Here is a 15,880-nt window from a genome sequence, read left to right on the forward strand (position 1 = left end):
TTGAAGTGGTCATAAATTCATTTGGATTTTCTCTCTCTCCTTCAGTCAGTTTGGTAACAGAGGTGTGTATCACAGGGGGCGGAATTTGTAATTTCACTTAAGTTTTAACACTTATCAGCATGACGTTATTCACAATACTCTCCTCCAGATCACTGTTTTACTTCTAGTCAGTCTCTTGTCACAGTGTTCTTTATCCTTTGCCTCCTTTTTTCTGGGAAGGGCATGTCAACCTTACCAGAGGTTGACAAATACTGATACAGAGACTGATTTTGTTTTCATTTTTACATAGGCATTATATTCCATTTCCTCTCTTCCTGCGCTCTTCTTTATTATTTCCTCTCTTCTACTTTCATTGGGTTTTTGCACTTATTCTGCTTGAACCTTCTTTAGTTGGTTGATTATTTCATTTATGTCTGTTTATTCTGACCTTTAAGCATCACAAACAATGCTTCCCTTCTGTGTAATACTTTAGTTTTATTCCACAAGACTTTAGGATTGTAGTTAAGATTCCTAGAATAGACTCTTTTGTTTCTGTTAGTCGTGTATTTCTAATACTGTATTCCATGGGGAAAAATAAGCCTTTCTTTTCTTTTTTTTTTTTTTTTCTTTCAATGAAAATATATTTCTGACTACTACAAATATGATTTTTTTGGCTGTGACAAGCCTTTCTTTTGAGGTTTCTCTAGTTTCCGGTCCATTGTACCCGCGCCGCAGGTCTAGCGCATGCTCAGTTCGTCTCCCCCACAGGAGGGTCCGTCTGTGTGTGTCAGGCCTGACCCTCCGCCTGTACCTGTACCTCGAGAGGCAGGACCCTCGGGGAACAGATGGTTGGCAATTATCAGCTCACCTAGAAAAGGCTTTTGTCTCTCTGGAATTTTCATTCATCTACTGCCCTTGGCTTTCACATCTCCCAAATGTTTTTGAAAATGTGAGTTTTTGCAATTCACTAAATTTTTTTTCTAGTTAATGCGATGGGAATGTAGGCCTGCTACAATTGATCACATATTACTGAGAAATAAAAGTCCTTTTTGGAAAAAAATTCAACCACTTCTTATATCCTCAAGAGTCTCTAGTTCTGAGCTTTCCCCGGAGCCTTGAATTCATATATTTGTCCACCCTGAGACCCATCGACCTGAAGGTCCTACTTGTGATTCTAACTAAGAGTATCCAAAATTGAACCGATTGTGTACCACTTCTCTTTCCTGCTCAATCCTCTCGTGCTCCCTGCCTCAGTTGGTGGCACTGCCATCTCTCCAGTGCTCCAAGCTGTTTCCATAAACACCATCTATACCAAATAGTTCTGCAATTTATTATCTGTTCACCTTATCATTTTAACAAAGACCATGGATAAATATTTCACTCAGAATGAGCTGATCAGAATCCTTCCCCAGAAATTTCATGCTTAGCCCCAGAAAAGAGGGTCTTTCCCATCTGGAAAGACATGTGCCTATAGCTATTCGAGACCATGGCTCTAGTGGGATGGATAAAGCAGAGTGGAGTGGGTAATATCGATATAAAGAGAGTGGCAAAGATGAGGGGGCAGTGAAGAGAAAGGATCCTATGAGCATTTGTGTGCCCTGGTCTAGCCATTCAGGTTCTTCTCTAGGTTGGGAAATTTCTTTGGCTTCAGCTAGTGCATGTTAGGTTTCTGTCACATGCAACCAATAAGCTCTGACCTAAGACAGGACTCAAGAAGTCTTTACTGGCCTTAGGGTGGGGCATGAAGCTGACAGCTAAGGGGTTAAAATGGAGAATAGTCCTAGAAGCTCCTTGTTAAGTGGGGGACAGAGAAGTAAGACATATACTTAAAATGATCATTCTAGGGCACCTGGGTGGCTCAGTGGGTTAAGCCGCTGCCTTCGGCTCAGGTCATGATCTCAGGGTCCTGGGATCGAGTCCCGCATCGGGCTCTCTGCTCAGCAGGGAGCCTGCTTCCTCCTCTCTCTCTCTCTCTGCCTGCCTCTCCATCTACTTGTGATCTCTCTCTGTCAAATAAATGAATAAAATCTTTAAAAAAAAAATGATCATTCTATGAATGTGACCAACCCTCGGTACTGCATGTGCATGGGGCTGTCTATTCAGGCATCGTGGAAGACAGGGAGCAACAATACTGAGGGAGGAGGGAGGCAGCCACAGACACAGAAAACTGAAAGCACAGGTTAACTGAGCACTCCCCATGTGCCTGGCACGGTTCTTGGTGTTCTGCATGTATTAACTAGTTAATTCTTACAGTAGCCTATGAGGTTAAGCATTATTCTTCTCCCCATTATAGGGATGAGAAACTGAGGCACAATGGAATTAAGAAATAGCCAAGAAGGCACAGGTAATCCTCACCAAGGTGTCGCTACAAACACAAGCAGCTGGGCTACTCTCTTAGCCACTACACTATACTGCCCCCTGATGGCCAATCAGGCATTGCAGATGAAGCCTGCCACATGGCAAAACCACCATCACAGGCAAAGGTCATGTTAATAAGAATTCCCATTTGCCCCAAAGATACAGATGTAGTGAAAAGAAGGGCCATCTGTACCCCAATGTTTATAGCAGCAATGGCCACGGTTGCCAAACTGTGGAAAGAACCAAGATGCCCTTCAACAGACGAATGGATAAGGAAGATGTGGTCCGTATACACTACGGAGTATTATGCCTCCATCAGAAGGGATGAATACCCAACTTTTGTAGCAACATGGATGGGACTGGAAGAGATTATGCTGAGTGAAGTAAGTCAAGCAGAGAGAGTCAATTATCATATGGTTTCACTTATTTGTGGAGCATAACAAATAGCATGGAGGACATGAGGAGTTAGGGGAAGGGAGTTGGGGGAAATTGGAATAGGAGGTGAACAATGAGAGACTATGGACTCTGAAAAACAATCTGAAGGGTTTGAAGAGGTGGGGGGGTGGGAGGTTGGGGGAACCAGGTGGTAGGTATTAGAGAGGGCACGGATTGCATGGAGCACTGGGTGTGGTACAAAAACAATGAATACTGTTATGCTGAAAATAAATTTTAAAAATGATAAAAAGAAAGAAAGAAAGAAAGAAAGAATGAATGAATTCCCATTTGCTTGGATTAATGTTCTTATTTAAAAGAAATGGAAGAGGGGGCACCTGGGTGGTTCAGTCGGTTAAGAGTCTGCTTTCAGCTCAGGTCATACCAGGGTTCTGGGATCAAGTCCCGATGGGGCTCCCTCCTCATTGGGGAGACTGCTTCTCCCCACGCCCTCTGCTCCATCCCCACTTGTGCTTGTTCTCTCTCAGAGAAATAAATAAAATCTTTAAAAAAATAAAAGAAATGTTAGAGAAGATGGAAATACCAGCTTGCAGGATACATCCTAAAGACTTTCAACGCCATGTGAGTCTGGACTCGTGTTGTCGTGAGATCAATGCCTCTAAACCACAATCAGACCACAATGCAGATACACCGTTGGAGTCACCAGGCACGACTGTTGGAGTTGTGCACTGCACATAGGAATCTAGCTGCAGGGACAGGTGGGGCTTGAGACCCAGACTGTGCATCTCTTCAAACCAGGGGACAAACCAGGGATACAAAAGGCCACTTGGAGAGTCTACCCTTTTATAATTTGCCCTAAGTACTGTACTAGCTAGCGGCAACCCACCCATCTTCTCCGCAAGTTTGTTTGCTGGTAAGAAACTGGGTTCCAGAGACTATCATGGAGAGCATCCTCAGTGCAAGGCAACGAGCTGGATGTTTAAATGCTTTGACCCTGCTAATCCTTACAGTCCAGCAATGTAGGTTATGACATCCCATTCATCCCATTACAGAAAAAGACCAAAGCCAAGAGAGTCTATGTCACTCAGCTCAAAGCAACAGTACAAACATCCAAATCCAGTCAGACCCCAAACCTCAGTGATGGTTCAGTGCGCCTGCCCTACCTCTTCCATATCCAGAATGACACAGAATTTCCACTTTCCGACACCATGCTGCTTACATGCCAGTGCCAGAGGGAAGCTAGCCACAGCAAGACCAAAGATGCTGCTGGAACCGCCCCAGAGCTGCAGAGGGGTTAAGAACATCAGCTTCAGGACTGGAAAAGCAGATGCAGACAGAGTTGGATCCCACAGGAAATAAAGCACTGGAGACAGGTGAGCGGTGTTCCTGGCAGCAGACGAGAGTGAAAATAAAATCTATTCTAAGCTGCCAGCTCACACCTCTCCTTCAGTTTAACAAGTGTATTACTGTCAAATTTGCAGCTACGGACATGCCACTTATAGTTCAAAACCATTTCTGTTTTAGCCCTAAAACAGTCAGTCAGAACTGGCAGAGAAGGATTTTTAAAAAAGAGAAAGAGAGAGAGACTTTCAACCATTGTTCTCCAAGTGAATTTGAAGTCCCTGCAACCTGGGCATAGAGATGTTCAGGGAAGTCCCCAGAGATCTCTCTCGGGTCAGCAAGGAGGCCATTTTGCCCCATGGCCATCCCCCAGTCTTTATCAGATAGATTTTTTTTTTAAACAGTTTTTTTTTTTCCTGAAATTGTTTCGAATTTCAAACATCAAACAACCTCCAGAAATTCCTGGTTGAGGACGTAGGATCCTCCTTGTGCCAAAGGAAAAAAGGGGTGATGGAACTTCCTCCCTTGCAGACGAGCTACCTGGGGACCAGCAGATGGATGACAGGTTAGAAAACCAAGAGATCTGTTGAAAGGAGAAAGAAAAGGAAGGCATCCCCGCTGCATGTGCTGCATCCGGGGTTGTTGGAAGACACTTGATGCTTATTCATTCATTTAAACATCACAATGGTCCAGTTGGGCAAATAACCGATTTTCATCTCCACTTTGCAGAAGGGGAAACTAAATCAATGATGAGGTTCAGTAAGTCGTCCAAAGTCAAAAACATTGGTAGGGCTCTGGTTGAATCCAAGCAGTGTGGACCAAGACACTGTGCTCCTACACCATATGGCCTTTGGGCCAGCTTTTCTGGAACATTCGTGAAGACAATTCTTATGCTATTGAATGGAGGAGAGCTTTACAAGGCACAAGAAATGTGTTGTGCGTACACCTAGGGAGAAGACAGAGAAGGTGGGAAATTAGGGCTCACTTTCCAGAGTAGGAAGCTTTGGGTGGGCTCTTGAGAACTTGGTCAGATTTTGAAAGACTACAGGTAAGAGGAGAGCTTTTGAGATGGTTCCTTCTCTTGATTCCTATGAAACCCTGCAACTCAGCCAACCACTAGGACTTCAGCTCAACATGTCTGAAACTCTTCTCTTCCTTCCAAGTCTGCTTGTCTTCCACTCTGCCTCTGTTGGAAGCCCCTTCCCTCACCCAACTTAGCAGTCAGCTTTCATTCTTCCCCTTCCCTATCTCATCAATAATCATCCTGTCTTCCACAATCTTATCTTGAGAAGAAACCAATTTAATGAGAGGGCTTGGACTGAGGGACACCCAGGGGAGTGTCTGAGAAAGTCTCTGTGGGAAGTACCTTGCAGTCAGTCCATGGAGAGCACATGTAGGAACAATTCAAGGAACTTGGTTTCTCAAACTTGGTAGACACTAACTTCTGCCAAACGAATTCATGTTCCTGGACTTCAAGCCCCACCACCCTTCTGTAAAATGGTGGGTGAAACAGGAAAGAATAGAAGTTGGTGGACTAAATTATTTCTGGGTTTCCTCTTAGCTTAAACATCCTCTCATTCTTTGCTTTCTGTCCAGGATTCTCTTTTACTTCCGGGCCTCTTAATCCTCTTCCTGTCCTTCATACGTTCTGAAGTCAAACAGAACTTGATATACTTGTGACCCCTGTTCCTGACAGGGGCAGGAGCCCCAGGAAATTATCTCATTGAGGTCTTCAGCTCTCCATCCTAGTTTCAAGCTGAGTCTATTGGTACCTGTACCCTTGGCCAGAGAGCAGGTCTAAATGGCCTGAACAAAGCTTCCTTTTCTCTGAACCACGTTCTCATTCCTGCCTGAGTCCCTCAGGATGAAACCTTCTCCCCAAAAGAGGTATCCCCTGACCTGTCTCATTAAGCCAGTCACATGGGAAGGAAAAAAGAGAAAAATCCAGATAAGAGAGAAAGGCAAAAGCCTGAGACAAAACAACAACAAAAAAAGAGCACCCTAAGTCCCTCATATTTGAAACAAGAAATCCCCAAATGGAAAGGTACCTGGAAACAAAAAAAAAGTGATTTTCCATCACAAAATTTATACCACCATCACTGCCCTCCAGCCCTTGCCGAGTTCACAGCTCGAGACTGTGTCTTGGACAAACAGGGAGCTGTCCTTCAGAGTAAAATGAGAACGAAGAAAGCCTGAACTGCTCTCAGAAGTGAAATTGTGCCACAATTATCCATTCTACCAAATAAACAATAGGTACGCAATCAATAACTGTCAAGCGACGAATGAATACATTAACATTGTAATGTTCTTCTCAACAATCCTCTAATAACAAAATCCAATGCAAGGCATCATAAATATTTGACCAAAGAAAGCAAGGTTTCTTTCTTTCTCTCTTTCTTTTTTTCATCCAAGCACTTGATCTCCGGGGTCTCTGTTCGTTACACTTTTATTTTCGTTTTAGAAGCCTGTTGACTTAAAACCTACTATTACCATCACACTTATCCTATCAATGAGGAAAGAGAGTTTCAGAGCTCTAACAATTGCCAAGTAACAGAGTCGTGAGGGGAGCCAGGACTCAAGCCTCATTCTACCTCACTGCCAAGCTCCTACCTTCTCCGTTCACCATGCAGCGATAGAAGGAAATGGGAGAAAATCCCAGACAAATAGGCTCATGTTTTTATCATCCTCCTCCCCTCCAGCTCACTGAGAAAGGCAGAGCTTTGCTTTCCGGCTTGCCTGTTCGATAGATGCCTTTTAGAAGCCATGTCAAGAGGAAGGTCACATTCCTTTAAGGAGTATCCCTTTTCCCATTTCTAGAAATGTTGCTTTTACCACAAGGCTAACATTGCATTACTATGGATTTTTTTTTTCACTTAATTGAAATGAATGAGTCTTTCAGCTTAACTCCCTCCTCCTAAGAAGCTGTCTGAAGAGGCTAGAAGTGATATTGGGTATATTTTGTTATTCTTTTTCATTTCAAGGAAGAAAAGGGATGAAACAGCCTTCCTTCTGGGGGTAGAGGATGACAAGGGAGAGGACCATTATGTTTGCCTCTTATCCTTCCCATCTCCCTCACTGTAATTGTGGTTTAACTACTATTCCACACCCCTGTTGATCTTTTTATTATTTTTTATTGAAGTATAATTGACACACAATGCTATATTAGTTTCAGATATATAACATATTGATCCAACAATTCCATACATCACTCAGTGCTCATGCCCCTGGTGAATCTTATGGAGTCCGCTGGTTTTTCCAAAAGACTTCAACCAGAATACAAAGGCTTGGGTCAAACTCTTAGGGATATCAGCATGGGCAGGCTTATCAAGATATTAACTCAACTGAATGGAGGCTGGGGCTAAATCTTGAAAAAAAGAAAAAGAGAATGTTTATACACTGCAAAGGCTTTGTCTTCCAGATAACTGACCCATACACATGTAGTTTTAAGAGTTTCTGTATGCAAGTTGAAGCAGTCACTTTGGAAAACAGTGTTTTCAAAAAATTAAAAATAGAGCTACCCTATGACCCACCAATTGCACTACTGGGTATTTGCCCCAAAGATACAAATGTAGTGAAAAGAAGGGCCATAAGTACCCCAATGTTCATAGCAACAGTGTCCACAATAGCCTGTGGAAAGAGCCAAGATGTCCTTCAACAGATGAATGGATAAAGAAGATGTGGTCCATGTATCTAATGGAATATTACCCAACCATCAGAAAGCATGAATTTCCAATTTTTGCATCAACATGGATGGGACTTGAAGAGATTATGCTGAGTGAAATAAGTCAAGCAGAGAAAGTCAATTATCATAGGGTTTCACTTCTTGTGGAACATAAGGAATAACATGGAGGACATTAGAAGGAAAGGAAAAGTAAAGGAGGGGAGATCAGAGAGGCAGATGAACCATGAAAGACTGTGGACTCTGAGAAACAAACTGAGAGTTTTAGAGGGGAGGGGGTTGGGGGGATGGGTTAGCCCAGTGATGGGTATTAAGGAGGGCACATATTGCATGGAGCACTGGGTTTTATACACAAACAATCAATCTTGGAACACTAAGTCAAAAACTAATGCTAAATTGTATGGAGACTAACATAACACACACAAAAAAATTTTTTTTTTAATTTTCTGTCCTTTGATGATAATTTTTTTGATGATGTTTCAATTACTGTATGTTCTTAAGATATTAGTAGGACTGCTTGGATTGTGTCAGTATTAGCCAATTACTCTTGATGTAGGTACACATACACACAACACAGCCATTCCCTCTTATCCTTTTCTACTTTATAATTATTAGGGAAATGCTCTCTTCAGCAGCACATACACTATAATTATTGGGGAAGACATCGTATTCCTATAGCCCAAAGCTTCCTTGCACATGAATTCCTATCCCCTAGCATGACCCACCCCTAGATCCTCTGGCATGTCTCACTCACTGCCTCCCCACCCGGGTGCTGGGGGCAGTGTTTGCTCTGACAGTGAGTGAGTCACGAACCAAGTGTGTGTACATCAGTCCCTTCCCACCGCTTTCTCTTTGGGACTGACCTGCTCTCAACCACGTGGTAAGTTTATCCGTAAAGTCTGGTCTCCTGTTGGTGGGACCTCCCCCGACCCTACCCATGCCTGGGGTGGAGAAGTCGGTCTGATCCTGAAGTCTAGCATCAGAAAGCCCACGTGAAATGCATCCAAACCACACACTGCTCTAGCTTTCCCAGTTGTAACGCCTCGCTTGCCATTCCCCGGCTTCCTTTTTCTCTCTTGAGTGGTTCAGAACTGAAGCAGGGGAAAGAGGGGAATTATGGATGGATTTATGCCAACAACCCTCAAGAACTCCAACTACCTCCAGCCTCCAAGCCCTGAGCAGACACTGGCTGATGGAAGGGAGCAAACACGGGCTGTCTGTTTGGAACATGAAGGACACCCCTAGATACCAGGTGTCCCTTTTAATACTAGGAGGAGAGAAGGGAATCCCAGCTTCCTTCCTGGACCCAGACATGAAACCAGCACCATCACATGAATGCCAACAGGAATTAAGACCCTTCCGCACCCCCCTCTTGAGCATAAGCATCCTTTACTGACCCATTTTACAGATTAGGCACCTCTCTGGCTGCACCTCCCCCACCCATGCAGTAGGGATCATGAGAGTAGTGCCATCCTCCTTAGAGGATTATTGGAGGAGAAAAATGAGATGAGAGGAAAGTACTTCATTTCCAGCATTCTAAAGGTCTCAGTGAAGTTTATCTAGGTTTACTGTTTTTCAGTTTTGTTGTGATCCTGTATTTTTATTTTGTTGTTGTAAGAAGGACAATAAGACCTAGCGAAGTTATGTATCTCAAGCAAACACTCATTTCACAATTTGCATCTGTTGGCTTTGACAGCTTGCCCATCTTTCCTCCAGTTGTTAGTGTAATGCCAAATTAGCCTAAGTGGACCAATCTACCTTTTATGGGATGTTGTGAGAGTCCTAATCATTTTTTTTAAGGGGTCACCTTTAATCAAGAGAGACAGGACCTCCATGTGCCAAGAGTCCTCCCCCAGTCCTGCATTGATTGGCGAAGGCGTCAATGGTACCAGCCTGTAATTAATTATGCAGCCCTCCAAGTCAGCATTTCGATTATCTCCAGCCTCATCACTAATGTGTCTGAAATGAGGGAGGAAAGGAGCAAGGGTGCCCTCCAAGCAGTCCCTCTCTCCTGGGAGCCACTAGGCAGTAGGATCAGATCAAGTCAGGAGGAGGCAGTGATTCTAAGAGATTAATAGTTCAGGGAGCCAGATCCTGCAGTGGAAAGGATCTTAACCTCTCTGTCGGGAGTTCTGGGTTCAAGTCACATACCTGCCACTAACTAGCTGGATAAACTCTGACACCAGAAAGAAACTAACACGACCAACTGCTTACTCTGCCAGTCCCCAACGGTGTGGTTTTATTTCATCTCTTTAATGCCACGAGGAGGAAGAGAGTATCTTGCTCCCCAAACACTGCAATTTACAAGAAGTAAAAATTTAAAAATTATGCTCAAATAGCTAATAGATGACAAATACAGAATTCAAACCCTGCAGACTGGCTTGTTGTACCATATCTTTTTTTTTTTAAGATTTTATTATTTATTGGAGAGAGAGAGAGCATAAGTGGGGACAGAGAGGCAGAGGGGAGGGGAGAATCTCAAGCAGACTCTGCATCAGGCGCAGCGGCTTGATCTCAAGACCCTGATATCATGACCTGAATTGAAATCAAGAGTCAGATGCTTAACCAACTAAGCCATCCAGGTGCCATGCACCATATCCTCCTGTCTCCAAGAGCTACTGCTTGTAAACTGCAGGAAGACGGTCTTGCCTCCACACCATAATCCTTCATATCCTACTCATCAACCAAGGAGAAGCCCCATGCTACCTCCTCCATGATGTTGCCTCTGACCCCAGCTGCATGGGACAAGTCTTTCTTTGCTCTTTCCATGCCAGGGGTATAGTCAGGGGAATCTTGTCATGCCCCTGCCTTAGATATACTAGCTCTTTTTAAAGCATTTTGTTTGTGCCAATATGGATATAAATTATTAGGTCTTCCCCAAATCCCTCCATTCCACTGGGAAAAGTATCTTCTTTCCCTAGAGCTTCTTCCCCTATAGTTCCAGCCATGATGCTTAAATGAGGAGTGCTATCATCTTACAAACGCAGTCTCCTTGATGACATCAAGTTCAAACCAGCCACATCTCCCATCCTTTTTCCACTCTCAGTTGATTGGGCTAATGGTGAAACAAGCCAAAGAGGGACTCTGATGGCCAAACCAGCAAGCTGCAAAATACAGAACTCATCAGTGGCTGTATCCTGGGCCATGTGGGGAAAGCAGCATGCATGGGAACAGAATGCATCCAAGATGGGAGACCAAGCCAGAGGAAATCCCAGCCACGCTCAAATCCTCTCCGTCAATGGATCTGCACCCCTTCACTGACTGCATTTTGTAGTTCAGCTGATAACCAGGGTACCCTGGCCACAAATTATTTTTTACCTTGTTAAGTTCACTTACTGGTAACTGAACTACCTGAACATAATATCTATCCATCCATCCATCTGTGGCACATATATGCATTCCAGCCTTATTATTCGTGGATTCCGTATTTGCAAATTTGCCTGCTTGCTAAAATTTATTTGTAACCCCAGATCAATACCCACGGCACCTCCGCAGTAATTAGCAGACATGTGCAGATGTGCAGAAAGAAGAAAATGTGTCTCTTGACACGCATGTTCTCGGCTAAGGTCGAACAAGACAGCACTCTGCCTCATTTCTGCTCTCATTTGGTAAACAAGTGTCCTTCTCACAGGCTACGTTGTGCTACATTTTGCACATTTTTGTACTTTTTGTTGGTCACTGTGCTGTTTAAAATGACCCCAAGCCCAGCACCGAAGTGCTGTTTGGTGTTCATAAGCACAGTAAGGCGGTGATGTACCTCAGGGAGAAAATCAGTGTGTTAGATAAGCTTCACTGAGGCGTGAGTTACAGTGCTGTTGTCCGTGAGTTCAATGTTAATGGATCGACAACATACAGTAAATGAGATGTCTTAAAGCAGATACACCTATGAAAAACAAGGTTTTGTATTGATGAGTTGATGTGAATGTGACCAGAGGCTTGCAGGAAACTAACGCTGGGTTCCCCTTGGAGCAACGGTTGAGTGTTTGCAATGGCTTTACAGGATATTACTGCAAATAATAAGAATCAACCGAAGACATATATATACACTACACTACATATACATATGAGTGTATACACACACATATACAGGCATGAGTGTATGCGTATGAATATGTACCTGGTGGGAACACCAGTTCCCCTGACTGTATACATATGCACACATGTGTGAGAGACAGGGACAGAAAGAGAGGGAGATTTATCATACATATTTTCCAGCAATCTTTTGAGGGCAAGAGCAATTTCTTACACACTCTTTTTTTTAATAATAATTTTTATTATTATGTTCAGTTAGCCAGCATATAGCACATCATTAGTTTTTGATGTAGTGTTCAATGATTCATTACTTGTGTACAACACCCAGTGCTCATCACAGCTGTGCCCTCCTTAATACCCATCACCCCGTTATCCCATCTGCCCACACCCCTCCCTTCTGTAACCTCAGTTTGGGTTCCCCAATCCAGAGTCTCTCATGGTTTTTCTCCCTCTCTGATTTCTTCCCATTCAGTTTTCCCTCCCTTCCCCTGCGGTCCTCCTCACTATTCCTTATGTTCTACATATGAGTGAAACCATATGATAATTGTCTTTCTCTGCTTGACTTATTTCCCTCAGCATAATCCCCTCCAGTTCCCTCCATGTCGCTGCAAATGGTGGGCATTCATCCTTTCTGAGGGCTGAGTAATATTCCATTGTGTATCTGAACCACGACTTCTTCATCCGTTCGTCTGTTGAAGGACATCTCGGCTCCTTCCACCTTCTGAACCTCTGTCTTCACCCATACCCTGCTTAACTCTTAATACTGAGTAAACCAGTGTCTGCTGAGGGAAAAGATGTTGACCACATCACCTACATGATCAGAGGCTGATTTTCAAGCACCTAATCATCACCCTAGATCAGCGGCCCTGCTCGGGCGACACAAACCAATCCCACAGGAAGGACATCAGCTTACCCTCCGTTTGTGCGTTGTTAGGGACACCCTGATTGAAGAGGTACCGACCACGGTCTCCACACTAAATCATGGCCCTGGAGAGTCACTTCGAGAAGAAGATATGAAGTCAAGAACATGGACCTTGGTGGCTCAGACACCTGAGTTCAACTCTTGGCCGTCCCTTCTGGGCCTCTGGTATGTCCCTCATTCTTTCCTCGGTGCAGTGTTCCTCTCCCTATGAGAAGGAGCTCTGGACTCACCCTTGTCCCCAAACCCTCTGTGCTGTGTGTTGGGTGGGGATGTCCCTGCAGCCACGCAGAGGACGGGAAGGTTCTAGAGAATCTTGCTCTCACTGCCTCCCTGGGTATCTACGCATACACCAGGTAAGGCGAGAAAGTTCTGTGTGCCATCACCCAGCACAGCCATGCAAAATGGCTCAAAGAGGCCTTGAGACTACAGCTGGTTGCTCACACTGCAGAAATAAGCAGCCAGGGACAAAGCTAAAGGGGCACGCAGGGCTGAGCGGAGGCCTAGGAATTAAAAGGCCCAGTGAGGGTTCTGTGGTAAGGGGAAAGGTGAATCATGGCGTCATGGGCAGCAGTCATCCCGAGGCTACTTTCAAATTAGGAGAACAAAGAGACAACTCCCTGGGGGACCTTTAGTGATCTGGAGAGCCAGGCCTCCTTGGCCGAGCCTCACGGGCCATGCACGGAAGCTGCTGACTAGTCAAATTTCTTGCATAAAAAAGAGTAAGTGTTTACACAGGGTCTCAACGCTTTTTAGTTGGCAAAGCACTTTCCTTATATTGCCGCAGGTTTGATTCTCTCGAATACTCTAGAAAGTAGGCAGTTGAGATTTTAATGAAGAGGAAATCAAGGCACAGAATTTCGGTGGTTTGTTCAAGGCCACATTGCCAGGAAGGGGCAAAGCTGGGGCTCGAACTCAGGTCATCTGATTCTGAACCCAGGGCCCTTTTCTGCCCACCATCACTGTCCCCACTGAACTCAGGGGCACTTGGGACTGTGAGTCACATGTTCGGGTCTCCTTCATAGGAGACCAGCAATGAACAAGCCCACTCCCCAGATGGACAGCAGGGAACCTGGATGCCGCCAAAGGAACAAATATCAGGTGGACCCAAGCCTCTTCTCATGGAATGGCAGGAAATACTTTTAAATATTTCCTCAGCGATTCCAGTGTGCAGCCAGTCTTAGAACTGCTGTGTGCAAATCGTGTTTCTCAAATTTTGGCAGCAGAATCACCTGGAGGATTTGTTAAAACACAGATGGTTGTCCCCTCTTCTCCCCTCAACACACTTGTGTTTCTGAGTCAATGGGTCCGAGTGGAGACTGCTAATTTTCACTTTTAATAAGTTGCCAGGTGGTTCTTATTGCTACGGCTGGCCCAGGGACCACACTTTGAAAACCACTGAGTCAGGGTGTGGAGCTCAGCCTTGCCCCTTGCCTATCAGTCCCACCAGCATGCCAGGACGTTTCTTTCCAGGTAGCTTCACTCTCAATGGTAACTGTGTGACACAGTTGACACTCCATAGTGAGGTCTGTAGCTTTTTAAAGGAAATCCCCCCAAAGCCCTATTTCCTGATCTCATTGTGCTAGAAATGAAGCTAATATTTCTGACTCCTTGTACAAATTTTCGATCATATCTGTACTCTGAAGAGGAAGACAAAGTATTGTTCACAGATAGTCTTCAAGTTCCAATAATAGCACAATTTTCGGACCTTCGAACATGATGCTAGATTGCATCAGATTGCATATTGCATATTGCTAGATTGCATATTGCTAGATTGCATATTGCTAAAGATAAACTTTTGGGGGTCTCGGGGTGAGAGTGAGTGCATTTCACATGTGTGACAAAGAAGACCAGCTGTGAGATATGGAAGCATTAACTCAATGCTTCATTCTCCTGCACCAGTTACATATCCATAGCATGGCTGTGGCATCAAGGTGGGGGGCATCCAGGCTCCCCGTGATTTGACTTGACTTTGCTAGATGGGGTATTAGCCCATGTGACATGGTCACGATTTGAAATATGCCTGCCTGTTTGGATCATCCTCCTGTTTCCTGAACCACATCACTACAGAGAAGGCCTGTCCTTGATAGCCATGCCTCTAAAAGGGATATGTGGGATGGGGCTGATCTGACCAACACTCAGACCTGCAGACCAAGCAGAGACATCCCAGCCGCTCTGAGAACACTTGAGTGTAACATACGTGCTGATTAAGTACTGTTGCATTTGGGGGGTGGATTGTGATGCAGCGTGAATATAATAATTATTGACTCATACAAGAGGGATGATAGAAACCCCAAATGAGACTTTAGAAGAAACAGAGGAATGGAAGTATTTGGAGAAATTATGAACGTATGAGTCAGGGTTTTCCAGAGAAATAGAAATAATAGTGTGTGTGTGTGTGTGTGTGTGTGTGTGTGTGTGTGTGCTTTTATAGTGTAACGGAAAATTCTAGCCCCTCACTAGGGGAGGAAATGCTAATGGATGTGGGGCTCCTTTTTTGGGTTAATGACCAATTCTAAAATAGATTATGACAATGGTTGTATGACTGTGTAAATATACGGCAACTGTTGAACAGCATACTTTCATGGGTAAATTGTATGGTATATAAATTATATCTCAAAAAAAGGAAGGCTTGAGCCCAGGTAAACAAACATACTTCATGAGTGCTGACAATAATAGTATCAGAAAAAGAATTCAAAACAAAAAGTGTTTCAAAAAGGTCATTTTAAATTAATAAAATATTAATTCCAGAGTTAGGATAAAAGAATTTTCATTTTAAGGTTGGGAAAAAATGAGGTAAAAATATGAAGAAACTTTTATATATTAGATGAGAAACTTACAAATACACAATTCTTGTGAAAGCCTTCAGTGTCCCTCTGTCAGCCTTCAACAGAAAAGGAAGTGAAAGGAAGAAAATGACGTAGAAGATTTAATAATTTACACAGTGTGAAAAAAATTAATAATATATATATGTAATTATATTAACATCAAAGAGAAAATATACCTTTGTAAGCATTCATGTGGCGTTTACAGAATTTAATTATACAGTAGAAATTGTAGAGGCCATATTCTCTGGCAACATTGCATTAAAGCTAGTGTAATCACAAAGTGTAATCAAAACAATGTGAGAAAACCTCTTGGAAATTAAACAGCATTCTATTAAATAAGGATTGGTTCAA

The sequence above is a fragment of the Enhydra lutris genome, unplaced genomic scaffold (genome assembly GCF_002288905.1).
Source record: "Enhydra lutris kenyoni isolate GAN:26980312 unplaced genomic scaffold, ASM228890v2 scaffoldscaffold55, whole genome shotgun sequence".
Taxonomy (NCBI): domain Eukaryota; kingdom Metazoa; phylum Chordata; class Mammalia; order Carnivora; family Mustelidae; genus Enhydra; species Enhydra lutris.